Source organism: Megascapheus bottae, unplaced genomic scaffold (genome assembly GCF_031878675.1).
Source record: "Megascapheus bottae isolate mThoBot1 unplaced genomic scaffold, mThoBot2.hap1 HAP1_SCAFFOLD_91, whole genome shotgun sequence".
Taxonomy (NCBI): domain Eukaryota; kingdom Metazoa; phylum Chordata; class Mammalia; order Rodentia; family Geomyidae; genus Megascapheus; species Megascapheus bottae.
In genome coordinates this window covers 606991-627105 of record NW_028327688.1, presented here as the reverse complement: position 1 = coordinate 627105, position 20115 = coordinate 606991, and the positions used below count along the sequence as shown (strand labels likewise).

Here is a 20115-nt window from a genome sequence, read left to right as displayed (position 1 = left end):
TAGAGCCCTAGCCTTGAGAAAGTCCAAGGACAATGATCAGGTCATGAGTTCAATCCCTGGACTGGCCAAAAAAAGAAAAAAAAGACACAGCCTGGTGCTGGTGTCTCATGCCTGTAACACCAGCTAGTCCAGTCTGAGGATTCGGTTTACAGCCATCCCAGGCAGGAAAGTTCAGGGGACTCTGACCTCCAATCAAATACTCAGAAAAGGCCAAAAATGGCACTGTGGCTCAAGTGGTAGACTAGGAGCCTTGAGCAAAGGAAGCCCAGGGACGGTACTCAGACCTTGAATTCAAGCCCCATGACTGATGAGAAAATAAGCAATAAATAAATAAATGACACAGTAAAAAAAACAAATACACATGATTCTGTGTTTAGTTTTCATTAAAACATCAAGCAGAAATGAAAGAGATTGCTAATCATTACCTAAAGGATTTTACAAGGTAGGATTTTTAATACATTCCTATAAGGTTAATGAAAGGAATTCTAAAATCTAATAAAAGTTGGTACTCTTGGAGTTTATTAACTAGATCATTCAACCTGGTATCATATAAAGTCTCTCTTTTACTTTAACATAGGAGGTTATTAGCATTATATCATTTCTCTTGTCCACATCCTGATTTTTGTTAGTTCTATTTCTATTCAGTTAAGATATAACAATTTACATTCTTGTATTTGTCCTAATTTTCTTTCTTTTTTTTTCAGGTAAAAGAAAGGACTTTTATTGGTGAGTTGGAACAGGAAAAGGTATGCAATAAATCACAAATGCCACTACAAGAGTCACGTGACTAAGAATTCAAATTCCTTAAAAGACAGTAAATAACTTAATCTAGACTCATGTCTTCCTCTTCATCTTTCTTGTCTTTTGCGTAGCCCTCCTTCTGCTCAGATTTGGCATTGTTCTGCATAGCTTTGGCAAATGCTTCCACACAGCCCTTGTTGGCGGCCTTCACGGCCTCCGCGGGCAGGCCAAACTGGCCCATGAGGGGGCCCAGCTACCCCAAGGCCAAGGCTGCACTGAACGTTCCCAGGACCTGCTGGAACTGGGGCGAGGTCAGCGTGTTCTGGATCTCGTCCGCGTTCTGGGGCAGCGACTCACCCGAGGGTAAGTAGGGCAGGAGGCGCTCCTGGACATCGGCGTTGGCCAGAATGGGGGCCATGATCTCTGGGGTCAGCACGCTGGCCAGGTCCACTTGCTGGCCGCCAGCTGGCCCGGCTGGCACGTTCATGGTAGCCAAAACGCTCTGCAGGTCGCTCAGCTGGATGGGCTGGGTCGGATTGGCTGCCTTACCCGTTCCATTACTTGAACTGGACGCGGGGCTCGGGCGGGTGGCCGAGGCAGCGGCTGGAGCAGAAGGGACTGGGGGGGCACGGGCAGAGGAGGTAGTGGAGGATGGGGTGACAGCTGCCGACTGGCTCCGGAGCTGGAGGAAGAACTGCTCGCTGGAGGCCCGCCGCTACCTACAAGACTGGCCAGGCCCGGCCCTGTGAGGGCCCTGAGCCCACCCAGTCCTCCAAGGCTAGCCGGTCGGATGCGCTGCAGGAGTTGGCGGTGACTCATGTTTCCAGCAGGCTCTGCAGGCCACCCTCACCACCCAGGGCCGAGAGCTCGTGGCCACCGCTCCCGCTGGCCCCCAGTGCCCCTGGATCGGGGGTTATTCAGATACTCATTGACTTTCCGGCAGTGCTCCTCGTCCTGGTCAGTCTTGGGCTCCTGCATCCAGAAGAAGAGCCTTTTGGACCCAGCTTTGAACTTGAGCACGTAGACCCTCCCACTGGGGCACTGGGCCACCCACTTGAACTCGCAGTTGTCAGGGAAGATGATCAGGTCGTCCTCCACGGTCCCCGGCGCCCTGTCCTTCCAGCAGAAGTGGAGGAGCGAGTCGTCTGTCTGCTGGATGGACAGGAGCCCTGTCGGCTTGTCCGGGGTCACCGTGGTCCCCTTCAGGGTCATCTTCCCTGCCCAGAACTCCACGAGGTACTTGCTGGAGGACCCACGCGAGCCTGGCACTAGGCTCAGGAACAGGGTGCCCGACGTCGTCATCCTGGTTGCGCCTACGCTCAGCCAAGAGGCACGGTCCGGGCTCGCTCTTCCCCGTCCTAATTTTCAGAATCACATGATTAAATCCACATGCTCATTCCAGAATGGCATATTGATTGACATTCATCCCAACATGCAACTCAGCCCAGAAGTTTACTCTCAAGTTATTGTATATGTTGAGGGAGGCTAAAAGTAAATCCAATAATACACAATGAAATATAAAATTACCAGACTGCCATTGCATAAAACTTTGAGCAAAAGGGAATGAAGTTGAAAAGTGTTACAAGAAACCAAACCACTCTGACAAGTCCATTGTCTCATATGAGAGGGAAAAAAAATCCTTTGCTAGAGAATTATCTTCACCAATGATCTAAAGTTTTTCTCTTTTAATATGTACCTTGATGAGAGGGGAGTGGGAAACAGGGACAAAAACATAAGAAGGAGTATCAATGTGTGAGAAGAAATGCACCCACGACCTGACGAATGTAACTGTAACCCCTCTATACATTACTCCAACAATAAATGTTTTTAAAATGTACCTTGATGATTAAAAATTAGATGCCCATTCTCAAGTTAAGAAAATAAACCAGGATAAGAGAATATGAAAAAAAAGTTACTAGGAAGGGGCCGGAGTGTGGCCTAGTGGTAGAGTGCTTGCCTAGAATGCAGGAAGACACAGGTTCAATTCCTTGCTACCACATACATAGAATAAAGCCAGAAGTGGTGCTGAGGCTCAAGTGGCTCGAGCCTTGAGAAAGTCCAAGGACAGTGCTTAGACTCAGAGCACTGGCCAAAAAAAACAAAAATAAAAAAGTTACTAGGAAGCATACTCGAGTGTCACAGTGGACACACTAATCAGATCAGGGTGATAGGAAGAAGGGTAAAAGAAAGCATCCCCAATAAACTTAAAGCCAGACTCTGCAGTTCAAGTGTAACTTGAAAAAGGAGCCAGACTTCTTAGTCAGAGAAACAAAAACTCCAGTAGAACCTGTTAACCAGTGAATATTGTTTACCTACGAGACAGATCACAGGCAAAAATCCAATAAGAATCTCACAAAACACTGGACCACAGCACTCCTCTCTTAACCACAATGACCCAACATTTGTTGCCCTGGCTACAGAACTCCACTGCCTAGTGAGGAGCAGACAAACGGTATTCACACAGAAACAAAGGGACGAAGGACAGAACACAGGAGTTTGCCAGGTCTACAGAGGCAGAGCAGAAGGTTTTTATACAGACTTTAAAAATGAAGCTATAACTGATAGAGGAGCTATGTATTAGAAGGCAGGAAAGACAATGTATCTGAAGGAAACCACAGGCACTCATATCAAGGTTAGTGAAAATAACACATGGAATGGTTTTTGGTCACACTAGGCCAGCTGGCTACTTGCACCCACTACCTGACGAATGTAACTGTAACCCCTCTATACATTACCACAACAATAAATTTTTTCATGTACCTTGATGATTAAAAATTAGATGCCCATTCTCAAATTAAGAAAATAAACTTGGATAAAAGGATATGAAAAAAAAAAGTTACTAGGAAGGGGCCGGAGTGTGGCCTAGTGGTAGAGTGCTTGCCTAGCATGCAGAAAGACACAGGTTCAATTCCTTGGCTTCTCAGAAATTAGTCCTTTTTTTGTTGCCTGGCTGTGGAGGAAAAGGATCTCCTTGAATTGGTGTCTGGGTACAGAAGATTCTTCTGTACTAGAGATGTAGAATTGAGAGCAAGGAGGAGGAGGGGAAGGTGAGCTGTAGAGCCCATGTCTATTTCCCATAGTTTTATTTGCTCTCTTACCTTTCTAATAACCCTGGCTAAGTTGTCTTCTTGGACCAAAAAAGATACCTGACCACCATCTACCTTCAGCTACATGCCTTTTCTCCTCATCTTTATTAAATAGAGAAAAAAATTCACCCTCACTTTTCATATGCTTCACTGTATTTTCACAAGGTAGTTAAGTGTTGCTGTCTCCCCCTGCCACTCCCCAACTGCATAACCATGATTCAGGGTTTTCTTCCCTTCCAAACGTCTGCTTGTTTCTCTCTAGGAAGTCTACTGACTGTCTACTTTTATGAAGGCAGAGCCCGCATCCCTGTTTTCAGAGCTGATTTCCATAGGTCAGGTTATTTAGGGGCTGCAGGAGCTGAGGTGAGATCAGCACTGCCACCTGGTGGTGAGAGATAAGATTCCAGCCCCTTTTTTTTTTTTGTGGGTCATGGGGCTTGATCTGGCCTGGGCACTGTCCCCGAGCTCTTCAGCTCAAAGCTACCACCCTACCCTTGAGCCAAGCCTCACTTCCATTTTTCTAGATGTTAATTGGAGATAAGTGTCTCAGGTTCTTTTGTGCCCAGGCTGGCTTTGAACCTTAATCCTCAGATCTCAGCCTCCTGAGTAGCTAGGATTACAGGCATGAGCCACCGCACCTACACCAGCCTTTTCTGAGGGTGAGGGAGAGGAGTGTGAGGAAAAAGTAGTCTTTTCTGTCAAACTGAAATGCTTTTGTATTGTATATTGATATTTTTGGTATTATTTGCTTTTTTAAAATATATTTTTATTGTAATTAATAGAAGGGTTACATGATATTTGCCAGATAAATGGTGCATTAATTCCCACACATTGAAACCCTTTCACATGTCATGGTCCCCATTTCCCTTCCCCCCTCTATTATTTGCTTTTTAAAGACGTATTTCTGTGCTGTGTATGACCAGCAGCCATGTGAGGAATGCAAATCTTGTGCCGAAGGAGTTGAAAGAGTGAAATTGCAATTATCAGCTGTGCTGCTGTGACCCACTCGCCAAATTAGGGAGATAAATATTTATCGAAGGAATTCAAAGAATAAAACTGCAACTGCCAAGTGTGTTGCTTGTTAGAGAAATCTTTATCAATGGAATTAAGTCCCCTCCCCCCCACTTTTTTTTTTGGCCAGTCTTGGGCTTGAGCTCAGGGCCTGAACCTGTTTTTGGACTTTCTCAAGGCTAGAGTTCTACCACTTGAGCCACAGCACCACGTCTAGCTTTTTTCTATGTATGTGGTACCGAGGAATTGAACCCTGGTCTTTGTGCATGCCAGGCAAGCACTCTATCACTAGGCCAAACACACGTGACCCTCCCCTTTATTTTCTGTGGGTCACGGGGCTTGAACTGTGCCTGGGAACTATCCCTGAGCTCTTTTCAGCTCAAGGCTTCCACCCTCCCCCTGGGTCTGGGTGGGAGGTGTCCCTGAGCTCTTCAGCTCAAGGCTACCATCCTACCCTTGAACCAAGCACCACTTGTTTTCTAGAGGTTAGTTGGAAATAAGAGTCTCAGGTCCTTTTGTGCCTGGGGTGGCTTTGAACCTTGATTCTCAGATCTCAGCCTCCAGAGTAGCTAGGATTACAGGTGTCAGCCATGTGCCCCAGACCTCCCCCTTTTAAATGGGAGCTTTCTGCTGACTTCATCAACCTCTCTCACTGTGTCTGTCAGCCACTCGGTTCCCAGTTCTGCTTTCAGCCAGCTGTGATGAAAAAAAAATTGTAAACCTTTTAAAAAAACAATCTAACGTTGGTAATCAGTTATATTTAGAATGTGAGCCTAACTCCTTGACAAGGGACAGTTTGGACTGGGATAAAAACCTACTAAACTGCTCTGCCCAGTGTGCCTGCTTAGCTCTGGGTAGAGTGAGGCATTGCACCCTTTTGAGCAAAAGTAAATTGCTTGACAAAATTTGTATCTCTTGTGTGTCTATTCATTACTGACACTGGAGATTTGTGCTTTTTTTGTTGTTGTTTTTGCCAGTCCTGGGGCTTGAACTCCCGGGTTTGGGCACTGTACTTGGACTTTCTCAAGGCTAGCACTCTACCATTTGAGACACAGCACCACCTTCTTGGCTTTGTATGTGGTACTAAGGAATCAAACTTTGTGCGTGCTAGGCAAGCACTCTAGCACTAGACCATGCTCCCCTCCTGCCCAGAGTTTCTAACAGGAGGGAGGAAAGGCCAGGAGCTGAGGCAATCTTGCACATCTGTTCACTTTTGAGCACTAAGTGGCAAGCATGAGAGGGCCAGGGCCCAGGCTCAGAAACAGTCTTTCCTCTCCAGTCTTGTTTCTATATTCAGGAAAATCCTTCCTAATGTTGGACCAAAGTCAACTCTAGTAATCAAAGAAATCCAGCTGCATTTAGATCTTTCAGGAAATACTAGCTTTTTAAAATAAAAATTAATATGTCAGTTAATTATCGAAAAAAAAAGTTACTAGGAAGCAACTCGGAGTGTCACAGTGGACACACTAATCAGATCAGGGTGATAGGAAGAAGGGTAAAAGAAAGCATCCCCAATAAACTTAAAACCAGACTCTGCAGTTCAAGTGTAACTTGAAAAAGGAGCCAGACTTCTTGGACAGAGAAAGAAAAACTCCAGTAGAACCTGTTAACCAGTGAATATTGTTTACCTACGAGACAGATCACAGGCAAAAACCCAACAAGAATCTCACAAAACACTGGACCACAGCACTCCTCTCTTAACCACAATGACCCAACATTTGTTGCCCTGGCTACAGAACTCCACTGCCTAGTGAGGAGCAGACAAACAGGGTATTCACACACAAACAAAGGGACTAAGGACAGAACACAGGAGTTTGCCAGGTCTACAGAGGCAGAGCAGAAGGTTTTTATACAGACTTTTAAAATGAAGCTATAACTGATAGAGGAGCTACATATTAGAAGGCAGGAAAGACAATTTATCTGAAGGAAACCACAGGCACTCATATCAAGGTTAGTGAAAATAGCACATGGAATGGTTTTTGGTCACACTAGGCCAGCTGGCTACTTGTTGATATCTTCTCTTGGGAAGAAACTATCAAAATCAGGAATCCAGAGCTAAGAATCATGAATCTGACTCTCCTAGTGTAAGAATTGTAGGCGGCGGGTCCTTCTTTCTCTCTGTCTTTGCCCTGCAATACTGAACCTCAGCTACTGCTGAGGAAAGACTTCACAGAGTTACTGGAGCATTTACCCAGCATCCACCGCAGGCCAGGCCGCATGTGAGGCCTGCCCCAGCCACAGGTTGTGGTCATGAAGATGCTGCTGGAAAGTACAGGATGCTTTTGTTTTATTATTATTATCATCATCATCATCATCATCATCATCATCATCATTATCTTTAAGTAGTTTTGCAGAGTAGTTGCCATTGAACAAAAACATTTATGAAAAGACTATAGCTGAAAAAATGTCACCCCTGGATAAAATCAAGCCAGTGATTCCAAAGTCACAAAGCTCAAGGTTGATTTTTTGTGTGTTCACACAGTCAACGAACTGTCAAATCTGGACTGAGGAATTGCTTATCAATAATTCATTTTTATAGAAGGTTGAAGCCATTATTTTCAAAATTATGAGTCTTATCTGTCGCTTTCATCAACAACTTCCACAGATCTCAAGCCAGGAAATTCAATATCATTTCCTGGGTTGTCCTATTTAATTGTAGTTCACAGACAATATAAGACACATTTGGGTTTTGGTTTTAAATGGAAATGGAACTCTACTAACTACAGTAACCTGTGGATCAACAGAAGTCAATCAAATGGGAACTATTCAAATTCTACTTTGTGGTAAAGCTAAAGGCATTGACGCCAGAAATACCTCCTATTAGAAATTCCCCTATATGAAGTGTTTCTCCTCTACATAGGATCTGAATTATTATTATTATTACACTTTTGCCAGTCCTGGGACTTGAACTCAGGGGAGCCTGGATGCTATCCCTGAGTTTTAGGCTCAAGGTTGGCATTCTATTATAGTGTTAAATTATGCATATATATACATATATATATCACAGCTGGGAGTTTGAGGTTTAGGCTCAAGGTTGGCATTCTATTATTCGAGCCATTTCCAGCTTTTTTGTGGGTTAGAGATAATAGTGTTATGGACTTTCATTCCCAGGCTGGATTTCAATGGTTATTCTCTGATCTCAGCCTTATGAGTAGCCAGGATTACAGGCATGAGCCACTGGCACCCAACTTGAATTCTTTCTTTGATTAAAATAAAAGAAAAAAAAATATATATATATATTGCAGCTGGGAGTTTGACCTAGTGGTAGAGTGCTTGCCTAGCATGGACAAAGACTAATGTTTGATTCCTCAGTATCACATACATAGAAAAAAGCCAGAAGTGGTGCTATGGCTCAAGTGGTAGAGCGTTATCCTTGAGAAAACCCAAGGACAGTGCTCAGGCCCTGAGTTCAAGGCCCAGAAGTGGCAAAAAATACATTACAGCCCTGAGTTCAAAGCCCAGAACTGGAAAAAATACTTTACAACTATGTTGAAAGCAAAATATACACCTTATGGATGGGAATGGGAAGGAAAAACTGTAAGAGACAGGGTGACTCTGTCCAGGAAGAAATGTACTCTTTACCTGGCTTATATAGCTGGATACCACCTTTACAATAACAATTTACTTTTTAACAAAGGTAAATATACCTTTATTTAAAAGGTATATTGTAATTAAAAGGTCACCTTTTTGGTTGATCTGACTATTCAACTGGAGATGAGAGGCAAGAATTTGAACAGCTTTTAAGAAGCATGAAAATTAGTAAACACACTTTTAAATCTCATGAAGCATAACCAGGTAATTCAATGCAGAACATTTGCAAGGATACAAAAATGCTGGCAGATAATGTGATCAATATGCCTATTCAGAAGGCTAGGCAATATGACTCAATCTTTTGGATCCATCTGGTGGTATACTTACATGAATCACATAATGTACCGGGCAGTTTATTTTCAAAATCCGTTGGCACAATTATGCCTTTTTAGAAAGTAGAGGGGGGAAGGTCAGTTCTAACCAGCTGATGAACAGAAAAAGACAATTTCCCCTGGGCACTGGTGTCTCAAGCCTAATCTAGCTATCCAGGAGGCTGAGATCTGAGTATCACCATTCAAAGCTAGCCTGGACAAGAAAGCCCTTGAGTCTCTTATCTCCAATTAACCACCAAAAATCCAGAAATAGAGCTGTGGGAGAGGGCTAGCTTTGAGCAAAAAGCTTAGGGATAGCTCCCAAGATCCTAAATTTGAACTACACACACACACGACAATTACATACTCGAATCCATATACACACATATATTGTATACATAGTAGATAATAGGTAGATATTGCAACTGTATTTTGAACATATTCTCTAACCATGTACAGAAAATCTAGGGCAACATGAAGGAAAATATGGTTTTTTAAAAAACTCACCTCTAATGTAAAATGTAAACATAAATTATATAAAATCATGTTATTCCAAAGTTTTATCAAAGCAAGATGATAAAGGATGAAAAGTATACTTGTTCATGCCACTACTTATTTTATGAAGATCAAACAATTAAACAAAGTAGAGAAATGTTTCATTTTTTTGTAATTCGAGTTATAGTTATCACAATTTGAAGTCAAATTCAGATTGTACACATTAATTCTTTATCTCAAGAGCAAAATTTTTCATTTAATGAGAAATAAAAGTATAAATATACCTATCAAGCCTAGGAAAAGCAAGTACAAAATGTGTCACTTAAAGTCTGCTTCATTATCTTTAACCTAATTTGATTTCCTTTTTTTTGTAGGGCTAAGAAGAACAAGGTGAAGCCTATAATCAGAATAAGCAAGAAGTCTGAGTCTCTTTTAGAAATACAAATAGTATCTGTCAGTGCCCTCACCCACCCAGCCACCCAGGGGTATCCCTCGATGCTCCCAAGAAACCCGACGGTGGAAGGGGAAGAGCACAGGACATTTTTAACCACAACACTTGCAAACCTGCAAGCCACCTGCCTTCCAAATCATAGAGAGTCCGTGCATCTATGTCATTCTCAATACTCAGGGCAGCCCTTTTACATCACCCACCTATCACCTAAAGATAAGTTACACAGAATGCATTCCCAATGATGAGGAGTTAGGAAATCATTCCTTCACTAGTCTGTATGAAATTGATATTAATTATTATCATTCAATTATAATGAACACTGCAGTGAAGTAAACTCTAGTCGTCGTTGTAGATACTTACCAATAGTTGCTTAATTTCATCCACCACCATCCTCTCCAAATGGGTACAAGAGTAGAATTTCATTATGCTGTGAAAGAGAAATGTCAATCAAATAAACACACACATGAAGAAAATGAAACTGTCCTTAGAAATTTTGTTTCAAGGAAGTATTCATCTCTTTTTTTTTGGAATTTTAAAAATATTTTATTTGAAAATTTTATGCAAATTGAATATTATCTTTTCACTTGGCAATCTTCTTATAATTATATAATATAAAGAAACATGATGATTACTTTCACCACAGCCCATATAAAGTGTATCCCTAAGCCCCTCAAAATTTACCCCAGTGTGCCACGTGAAGATGATCATCTTCTGTAGGTGACTCCCAGCACATCTGAGAACCCCTGTGCATAGCCAAGTGTCAAATAGGAATTATCAAGAATATTTGTAAAGCATTTAATGAGGTATGAAAATACTTTTATCCAAAAATAGAATCATAAAAACTTACACAACATGAATTGTTATGAAAAGTAAGTTTTACCAAGTCTTTTAAGTTAAAGGAACTGGAGCCATGGCTTAGTGGTAGAACATCTGTCTGGGAAGTATGAGGCCTCCAGTTCGAACCTCAGATCACACACACACACACACACACACACACACACTCACTCTCATACACTCACTCACACATACACACCCACACAAGTTAAATATGCAACTGAAGAACATCTAAACAAATTTGATTAAATTTCTATCCGGGGCCATAATTATACTTCCAAATCATTCATTTGAGAAACTATTAGAAATTCAAATCCTAGTGATTACTTCATATACTATCTGAATTATTTCCTTCAAATCAATTGGAATTGGTCAATTTCTCCTCTTGGCTTAGCATTTTCCTCCTAAATATCTTCTGAGTAGGAGCAACGCTATCATTTTCCATTGTATCCTCTAAGAGTCTGCCACATGAGTTCTCCCCAGAGCCCCCAAGCCACGCATGCACTTGTCCTAGGAAACCCTAGAAGGTCCCGTCCCTGACCAGGCCACTGAGTGACACAATACCTCGAAACTCATGTGCAAGAATCACAGAAAGACATGATGAAGCACCAGGACAACTACAACGACTAATTCCTCATAATATCTCTGATTACATTAATACCTGGTAATGCATAATCTGCAGTATAAAGGTGACACAGATTCACAATGATAATGTCTAGCAGCAATAATAATGTCTTTGGGGGTAGGAAGGGCAGGAAGATAAAAGAAACATGTACTTCCTGCCAAAGTAATCAATGCCCAAAGTAAGAAACAAAACATATTAGATTTACATTCAAAAGCATGTGAAACTTTCTCAAGTAACTATAACTAAGATTGCTTGGAATAGAAGAGATTGTCTTTAAATAGTGGTAGCAATAATAATCGCTGCCATTGTTATGAATCCCTACCACCGAATTGTATTATAGTAAGAGATGTCACAGACATCATTTCTGATGTCTGAAAACCTGGGTAAATAATTTATAGAAAATATAACCCCATAAGAATGTCTTTATATTCAAAGGTTTAAAATTTTTCCATCCCAGCCTAGCTAGCAGCTTTTAAGACATCAAAACTACTGAATATCTATCTCCTCTACCATCTTTGGTTATTCTTCTTTTTTCCAATTCCAAACATACAAATGAATTTAGGACATTCATACGAGATACATTGTCTCTGATCTCTGTAAATATTTTTAAAAGTTCAGCAATATACAGGAACTCTTAACTGCTAATAATATTCCAAGTTTTACAAACCAAACATTTAGGAAAGGCATTAAAGGCATCAGGTTTACTTTATACTCAAACAGGAGATATTACAGGTGAGGCGGGCGCCTTACCTGGTACCCGAGCGCGCTTGGGCGCTCGCGGATCTCGGGGTGCAGGTGGCGGCGGGTCCGGGTCACCATGATACATTTCATCTTGCTGTTCAGTCGACAAGGGAAATTACGGCTACAGAAGTGGTACACCACTCTCCCTGACAAAGAGAGGAAAAAAATAACCCGGGAAATTGTTCAGATTATTCTCTCTCGAGGTCATCGAACAAGCAGTTTCATTGACTGGAAGGAGCTCAAACTTGTTTATAAAAGGTCTGCGAGCTGGGTATCATCTTTAATTTTGAAAAGGCATATTTTATCCTTGATGAGTTTATAATAGGTGGAGAAATTCAGGAAACATCCAAGAAAATAGCTGTCAAAGCCATTGAAGAGTCTGACGTGTTACAGGAGGAGAGAGAGAGAGAAAGAGGAGAGAGAGGGAAGACAGTGTAGAGGATGCAATTCCTAGTGTCTCCACTAGGGACAGCAGCTGGTTGAGAAGAGAAGCTCAAATGACAATGGAAGAATCCATGAACAAACCTACAGTTTAACCGACTTGAAGACTCCGAGTGCTGCAAGTGCTGAATTTTAAATCCTCATTGTTTTGTATCCAGTGCAGAGCCATGCCACAAGTAACTTAAAGAAAGGGATTCTTACTTAACTAGCAAATGTTCACGTTGGCTAATATAGTATATTTGAAATGTCTATGTCTATAGTATACTGTATATGATGACTTAATCTGCCTCTGTGTTGGAGATAACTGCTGTATAACTTGGCAGACTGAATAGTGTGTAAAATTTTAAAACTCCATGAGATTATTTGTAAGAAATAATTGCAATATATATTTTTGGAATTTGATTTTCTGAGGGATGAAAAACCATACATACTATAATAGCTCCTGCTTATGAATACATTGTAAGTATTCATCTCTTAAAGAAAAATAAATACACGTGGTAAAAGAGCACAATGTCTTAGATGTGGGAGGCCAACATGTTTCTGAGCTTTACATCCTATTCAACCATGGACATAGTTATCAAGGGTGTGGTTTCAGTTAATGTTCCACACATCCACGTGCAAAGTGGAGGTTCAGGGCCCGTCCTGGTGCCACAAAGAGGTCGTGGACTGTTCAGAGGGGAAACCCAGTGGGAGGTTAGGTGACTAGGTCGGCGGAGGAGGATGGAGGGGACAGGCAGGAGGGTTGGGGAGGACGGGACAGGGCTCACCTCCCCTCCAGTCTATTCCCCATCCTAGCCCAGGAGGACCCGCGTTGACGGCTCCAGAGGGAGGAAGGGGAGTCCAGGGCGGTGAGGACCCGCGCTGTCAGCCATTGAGTCACTGGACCTGCGGAGCCGTTATTTCTGGGTCCTCAGCGGAAGGGGCGGGGAGATCCGGGAGGAGCAGAGTGGACTTCCGGGGTGGGTCCTCCAGGGTCCAGGCCAATCAATTCTCTACCTAACGACGGGGATTCCCTTCCCCCCGCAGAACAAGGTCCAAACGTGGGTCATCTACCAGTGTACAATGTCTCTGAGCAGTGGAGGAAGAATGAGGACCCTCTGGGTTCTTCTCTGTGTCCATTCAGCTTCATGTGGATTCAGACTTTTCCATGACAGCTAATCCTGAAAGAACCTTCCAGAGCTGAGGGTGGCTCAGGAAACAAGGCCCAACTGACCCTGGGGGAGAAGTCCCACAACAATGAGGCCCTGCAAGCCTTTCTTCCATGGGCCTGGCTTCTCTCAGCTACTTGCTGTAGTGCTGGAATGCTGCCAATGAACAACAATGACCACATGCCTCTTGTGTGTGCACTGGTGCTCTGTGCATCAGGGCTGGTTCTGTGTCCTGCTCCCTCCTTTAGCTCTCTCTTAGACTCCTTGTCTCCCTGTACTTAAGTCTCCATTTCCATAAAAAACTTCTTGGCCTACCCTCAACCTATGCACTCATCCATTGAACCCTTATCCTTCTGGGCTATGTGTTTAAAGAAGTCCTGAGTGATTGTGTTGGAGCAGGTCTTTCCACCCAGAGCCAGCAGCTGGTTGCCTGCCCTCACCCAGTGTTTCCATAGGGTCCCACATCTTTTGACAGCACAAGCTGGTCTCAGTGTGTCACCAGTCCCAAGTGGGCTTCTCAGGGACCTCTCCCCAACAGGAACTTACCAAATGCTGACATTCCTACTATCTCCCTGAGTTCACCAGTCAGGAGATGTGTATCACTCTATGCTGTGTGTTGCTCTAGATGGACTTGGAGGGCTTTTTGGGAAAAAGCATTACAGATATGGCACTTTAGTTCCTGTAACACTGTTGATCATTGGGGTCATCATTCCACCTCAAGTCTGTTTATTTCTGATGTTTTTTTCTGCCTGCTCCTCAGTTTCTCACTTCATCCTTACCTAATCTCCTGGACGATTCTCCCTCTTCTGGACTTCCCTGACCTCCCAGCACGGAGGCACCCTCCTCCTTTCTTGTCTCTGTTGGGTATGGAAGGCTCTCCTGTGCCCCTCATTGCCCATCCCACTTTGCCCCTTGACAAAGACAGGTGTCTTCAGAAAAAGAAATTTATAAACATAATGAAATGACTCTGTTTTTTTCCTGAAATATTCCAATGTGGTATAAGACCCTCCCAAGATCTTCTATTGGCATAAGCCATATATGTATTCTCACAACTGCAGAGCATCCACAAATTTACCTACAGATTCAAGTTCCTCACAAATGTCAACCATCTTACTATTTGCTTTTTCTTTTCTTTTATTATATTTATTTATTTATTTGTATTTTTTATTGTAATTAATAGAAGGGTTACATGGTATTTGCCAGATAAATGGTGCCTTATTTCCCACACATTGATACCCTTTCACATGTCGTGGTCCCCATTTCCCTTCCCCCCTCCCCCTCTCCCACCCCTCATCTTGTTTTCCCCCGTTCCCTATTTTATATTTATTTTTTATTGTAATTAATAAAAGGGTTACATGATGTTTGCCAGATAGAAGTTGGATTAATTCACATATATTGATACCCTTTCACATGTCTTGGTCACCATGACCCTCCCCTCCACCGCCCACCCCCCGTCTTGGTTTTCCCCCCTTCCCTATCCAATTTCAAATAACCCAATACAAATAAATCCAATATATCAGATAACAAAGTGAGATACTATAACAATGTGAGATATCCAAGGGACAGCAAAGGAGATGAGAGATAACATAGTACATTAAGGACAACAGTCATTCATTGTATGGCTTTTGTTTCAATATCCTGGAGGTCTTTTCAATTAGCTTCCTACTATACAGCCTTATTTCTTTTCTTAACAGGGCTTTTCCACTCAGGGCTGAATCCCAAGGTAACAGATACAATGAAGCACTACACAATCCACCAAATTTTGTTTGTATTTGCTACCATATATAAGAAGGAGACCAAGATGCTCTTGTCATCTGTATTTTGTGGAATAAGGAAGTGGTTTTTATATAAATTGCTAAGATACAGGGAGGGGTGATGGCATTTTTTTCATTACAGATCCAACTAATTCTGTCCATCCAGTTGTATTGCCATTTCTTCTGGGTGAAGGGATTGCAAAGGTGTCGCTCTTTGAAGGGAACATTACCTTCTCATCATTTTCATTATTCTTCTATCCTTACCAAAGTTCTGTGTGTGTGCGTGCGTGCTTGTGAGTGTGTGTATGTGTCTATGAGTGTACCAGTGAATGGATTCATGTGGATACCTTATATCTGTCTTAGAGTTCCATTTCTGTTTGTCACTTCTACCTAGAGTCAACTTCATCTGCCTTGCGCAAGAAGTGATGCAGACATCACAGATACATGCCCATGTAGTACTTCTTGCTGTGCTGGTTCTGCCACTTGAATAGGACAACGGGTCTTGAATCTTTATGCTCAAGCCTGCTAATCCAACACATTGGCCATGAATCAAATTTCCTACTTCTTGCTGATTAATTGAAGATGAGACTCTCATAGTCTTTCATGTCTAGGTTGACTCAGAAACATGTTCTTCAGAGGTCAGTTTCCTGAGCAGTTAGGATTGTGTGAGCCATTGGCCTCTGGCAAAGGACAATGTGTGTGATTCCTGTGGCATGTCCTGTCTCAGGACATGGATGTGAGTAGCTTCTCTATCTCCTTTTTGTCACAACACATACGAACGAAATTTATTCTCTGTCAAGACAGAATATGCAGAGACCACATCTCTACTTGAGGCAGTATAAAGGCTGACAGCAGCTCTCAGTGTTCACAAGCCTAGGAAGGACACAGGGTATTATTCAGTGGATGACATCCTCACCCTCACAAGCAGGTGCTAAGTGGAATCCCTGCAAAGTGGATTGACTGGGGGACTGAAGCAAAGCACTAACACTAGTAGTGTAAAACACATTTGAGATGATTGATTGTGCCAGGCAGGAAGCCAGTAAGTATGTCCTCAACACCAGGACATTTGCTGGACAGAGGACCGTGGGAAGGTATGTGGAGGGGACTGTGTCTAGTTTTCCTCCTGACCTGCAAGAGGTCCCAGGGAGCAGCCAGTGGACATTTGGAGGGGTCAGGTGTGAGGCTCAGGCTCTGGGGGGCATGGTTGGTGACATCACCTAAAGAGATGACAGGACAAAAAAAAGGGGGGCCAGGCAACAATGGGGGCACTGCTTAGCAGCTCATATATTGCGCTGCAGCTGAGCCAGCTCATTTGTGTGCAAACTTCAGAAGCACCAGGATGTTTTCTTGCTGCTGTCCCATATTCCACAGACAGAATCAAATTGGAGAGTTTGATCTCATTGGCAGACAATGGGTCATGCCTTGGCCTGGTGGCCTGCTCAGAAACCCACCCTGCATCCCACAGGTGTATGGAGGAATCATGTGCGCAGGAAGGACAGGAGTCCACACACCTACTACTGTGTGGCATGAGTGTCTGCAGTCTGGGTGGGATGTGGGTACATGAGTGTGTGTGAGTGAGGGAAAGGGGTTGTGCCCCAAGCTGTTGTATGGCCAGGAGCCTTTTCCCATTGCTTCTCCTTCTTCACCCCAGTATGGGGAGATTTTAGCCCCAAGCCTTGCTGATCCCTGCAAGGCAGGATACCTGCGGGGAGGCAAAGTGGAGCAACTGGTAGAGCACCTGGTGCCTGCCCTGCTCTTCCGGGATGCCTCCTTCAGCCCAATAGTCCTGGGAACCTTCCACACCTTCACTACCACACAGCACATACGGACCCTGCTGGTCAGCAGGTAAGCAGCTGGACCCAATGGCTAGGCTCTGGCCCAAGTTGGTGCCCCGACATGAATCTGCTTGAATCCTGGGAAGTAGCCTGCTAGGGACAACACCCACACTGCCTGAGGCTGGAGCAGAGGCACGGGCTGTGAAAATGCCTGTCCTGGTCCATGCCTTCAACAGCTAGGTGTGCAGAATTGTGAGTGGGGCCTGGAGAAGCTCCCCTCTCATCAACACCCCCTTCTCTCCATTGTGGCCTCACTGTCTGAGACCTTAAGCAAAACCTTTTCCAAATTCTCAAGGTGATTGACGTTCTTTCTAGGGTCCTGAACTTATCTGAATCGCACTAGGAAGCACTAGAGGGACACAGAGAACCCATGCCCATTCAGATATGTAGGAGGCAGGTAAAGGCCTTTTCACCTTCTGTCCAGAGGTATATCAGGCTCCACTCGTGTAAAGAACAGGGTGATTCTTGTCATCCCAAGCTCCATCCTGTGCTCAGAAGCCCCCAAGAACTGCACACATCACACTCAGGGACAGTGCATGTGACTTCCTCATGTTATTCCCCAGGTACCGCTCATTTCAAGAACTTGAGGGGGAGAAGGCAGGAGCAAAAGGACAACTACAACAGCGAGTGTGGTGGGGGAAGAGGAGGGACTCTGTTTTCACAGCGGGGGCATTATAAAGTACTGCAAAACAATTGGCAATTTTCAGTTATCAAAATTGTGGATTTTGCATTTGTATCCTTTTCTCAATCAAGAAAAAAATTCTCTTTGAATGTTATATAACATACATATAAAACAAGATAGAAAAATACATTATAAACTTGTAACAATGGCTGTAAATACATTACATGTTTCTCATAGGCAATAGGTTGGTTATGGTACATACATAGCATGAAACTATTAAGATAATAAAAAATAGACAAAAAAATGCATGTCAGCTGTACGGTAACATACAAGCGACACTCCCATCTACCCACACTAAAAAAATTACATAATACTGTCAGAAACAGTCTTAAAAAGTACATACTTTAATAAGAAAAAAATTCAATAAAGAATGATAATACTGAGAACCAAGGCATTCAGAGATTTCAAAAGTCATGCTTTTTTTCAGTTGATCCAAAATTTTGTCAACTAAGTTTTCAAAAGTTTGTTCAGAGCCAACATCACTCATAAATGTCACACATTTATTGTTTCATACATTTACTTTCTTCCCCATAAAAGACCTTTGATAAACATCTAAAATGTCCAGGTACAACACAGTTGAGATGAAACTGAATCAAATACTGGTATTATTTTGTTACTATCACCTCAAGTGTTTGAGTGTCGCAAATTTATTTAACCAACCAAACAAAATAAAAACCAAAATGGCACAGCATATGTTGTAAATAAATCAAAACCAAAGCTAGCTGAGTTCGAAGCAATGTCTATCGCATAGTAAATAATCTGAAAACGGTTCCAAGTGAGACAAGATGATAGAGGTCACCTTGAAGGTGCCCACTAGGCTTCCTGCTGACCTTGACTGTGGAGCTGAGAAGGTGTAGAAGAGGGCCGAGCTGATGAGCTAAGGGTCCACCGTCACTTGAGATTTGCCACATCTGCTACTGAGCGGTTCATGGTTATTTACTCAAGTGTTTAGATGAAGGCTTTGCACACAAATCACTTCAACTACAAAATGGTTTGAACTTCACAAGAAACTGGAAGCTCAAACTGAAATTCAGTTCCATATTTCTATGCACAATGATGCTAGTTTTTCACATTCTTTGAAAGTTTAAAAAACAAGGAAGGGCAAAAATGTGTGTGTAGGGGTGACTACTAAAGCCAGCAAAGTGATGGACAAGTTATCTGGTAGGAGATAAAGACTGATTAAATGTGGATCACTTAGAAACATTTTCAGAATGAAAATCACAAAGGATCATTTCTGTGACGAAGTCTGCTAGGTATACTATTATCTCCAATTAATAAGAGGAAAAAAAAGAATCCCAGATATCCCCTCTTCTCTGAAGAAAATAAAGCTCTAATTTTGCCTGTAAAATGATGTGCAGATCTCACATAATTTTTCTCTTAGAATCCTCTGGGCTAATAGTACAGACTATAATAACCCAAAGTACTCAATTACGATTTTTAAAAGAATGACATTTTAAAACTTACTAGTCAAACCTAAGGAAAGGTATGAATTTTTTTCACAATATCAGATTCGGCAAATTTGCATCCAGGTAACGTGGCACAAACCGTAGAATTCAAAGCATCAACTCTCACCTTTCCTCCTATCTTCGTTCACATACTGGGCGACTGAGTAGCATGCATTCACTTTTACTCTGAGGGAGGAGCTGATCTTACAAGACACTTGACTAAATGACCAGGAAGGAAAATAAGGCACTTTCTTTTCTTTAGACTTATTCCAATACTTAAAAAATAAAAAAGAAAGACAAAAAGGCTCTTTTGGTCTTTTGTTTCTTGACAACCACCAGAAAAAATTAGTTCATGAAATAAAGGGTTTCTTTGTTCTTTTTTCTTTTTTTAATAACACTTGAAAGTATAAAATGCTACATTTCCAAAAATATATATATATATATTTTTCTGCACCAGCACCCTTGTATAGTAAAAGTCTCTACTTTTGTTCATTTGTTTCAATGCACTACACTTTACCTACAATTTCATTACATGTATACAGCAAATAGGCAAGCATGGCTTTTACATCCTTAATGATTTTTTTTCTATACAGGGAAGTTTAAAAAAAATATTTGAACAGTTTGCCCAGTAATGTGACACATAATGCATGTACCTTCTTCTCAAATATTTTTTAAGGAGGTGTAAAATAATGGTTCAATAATTTTAACTCAATCATCTTTTTAAAAATAGTGTTGCAGTTTTGTTGTTTGTATTACTTTTCAAAACTCGATAAGTTTTTGTCCCATGGCACAATTTCTTCTAATACTTCAAATTTAGGCAGGCAATATAAAAAAAGGCTGCAACTCTGCCCCCTTGCAGGGCATGGTAGTGATTCAACAGCACCTCAAGTTTTGACTACTGTGTGAAACCACTTCACCAATGAC

The 20115-nt window shown here is 42.3% G+C and overlaps 2 pseudogenes; one reads left to right on the top strand and one right to left on the bottom strand.

Moving 5' to 3' along the window:
* Positions 1–683: 683 nt before the first annotated feature.
* On the bottom strand, positions 684–10115 carry LOC150039516 (proteasomal ubiquitin receptor ADRM1 pseudogene; annotated as a pseudogene).
* Positions 10116–11929: 1814 nt separating this feature from the next.
* LOC150039515 (AP-1 complex subunit sigma-3 pseudogene) lies at positions 11930–12743 on the top strand (annotated as a pseudogene).
* Positions 12744–20115: the final 7372 nt, after the last annotated feature.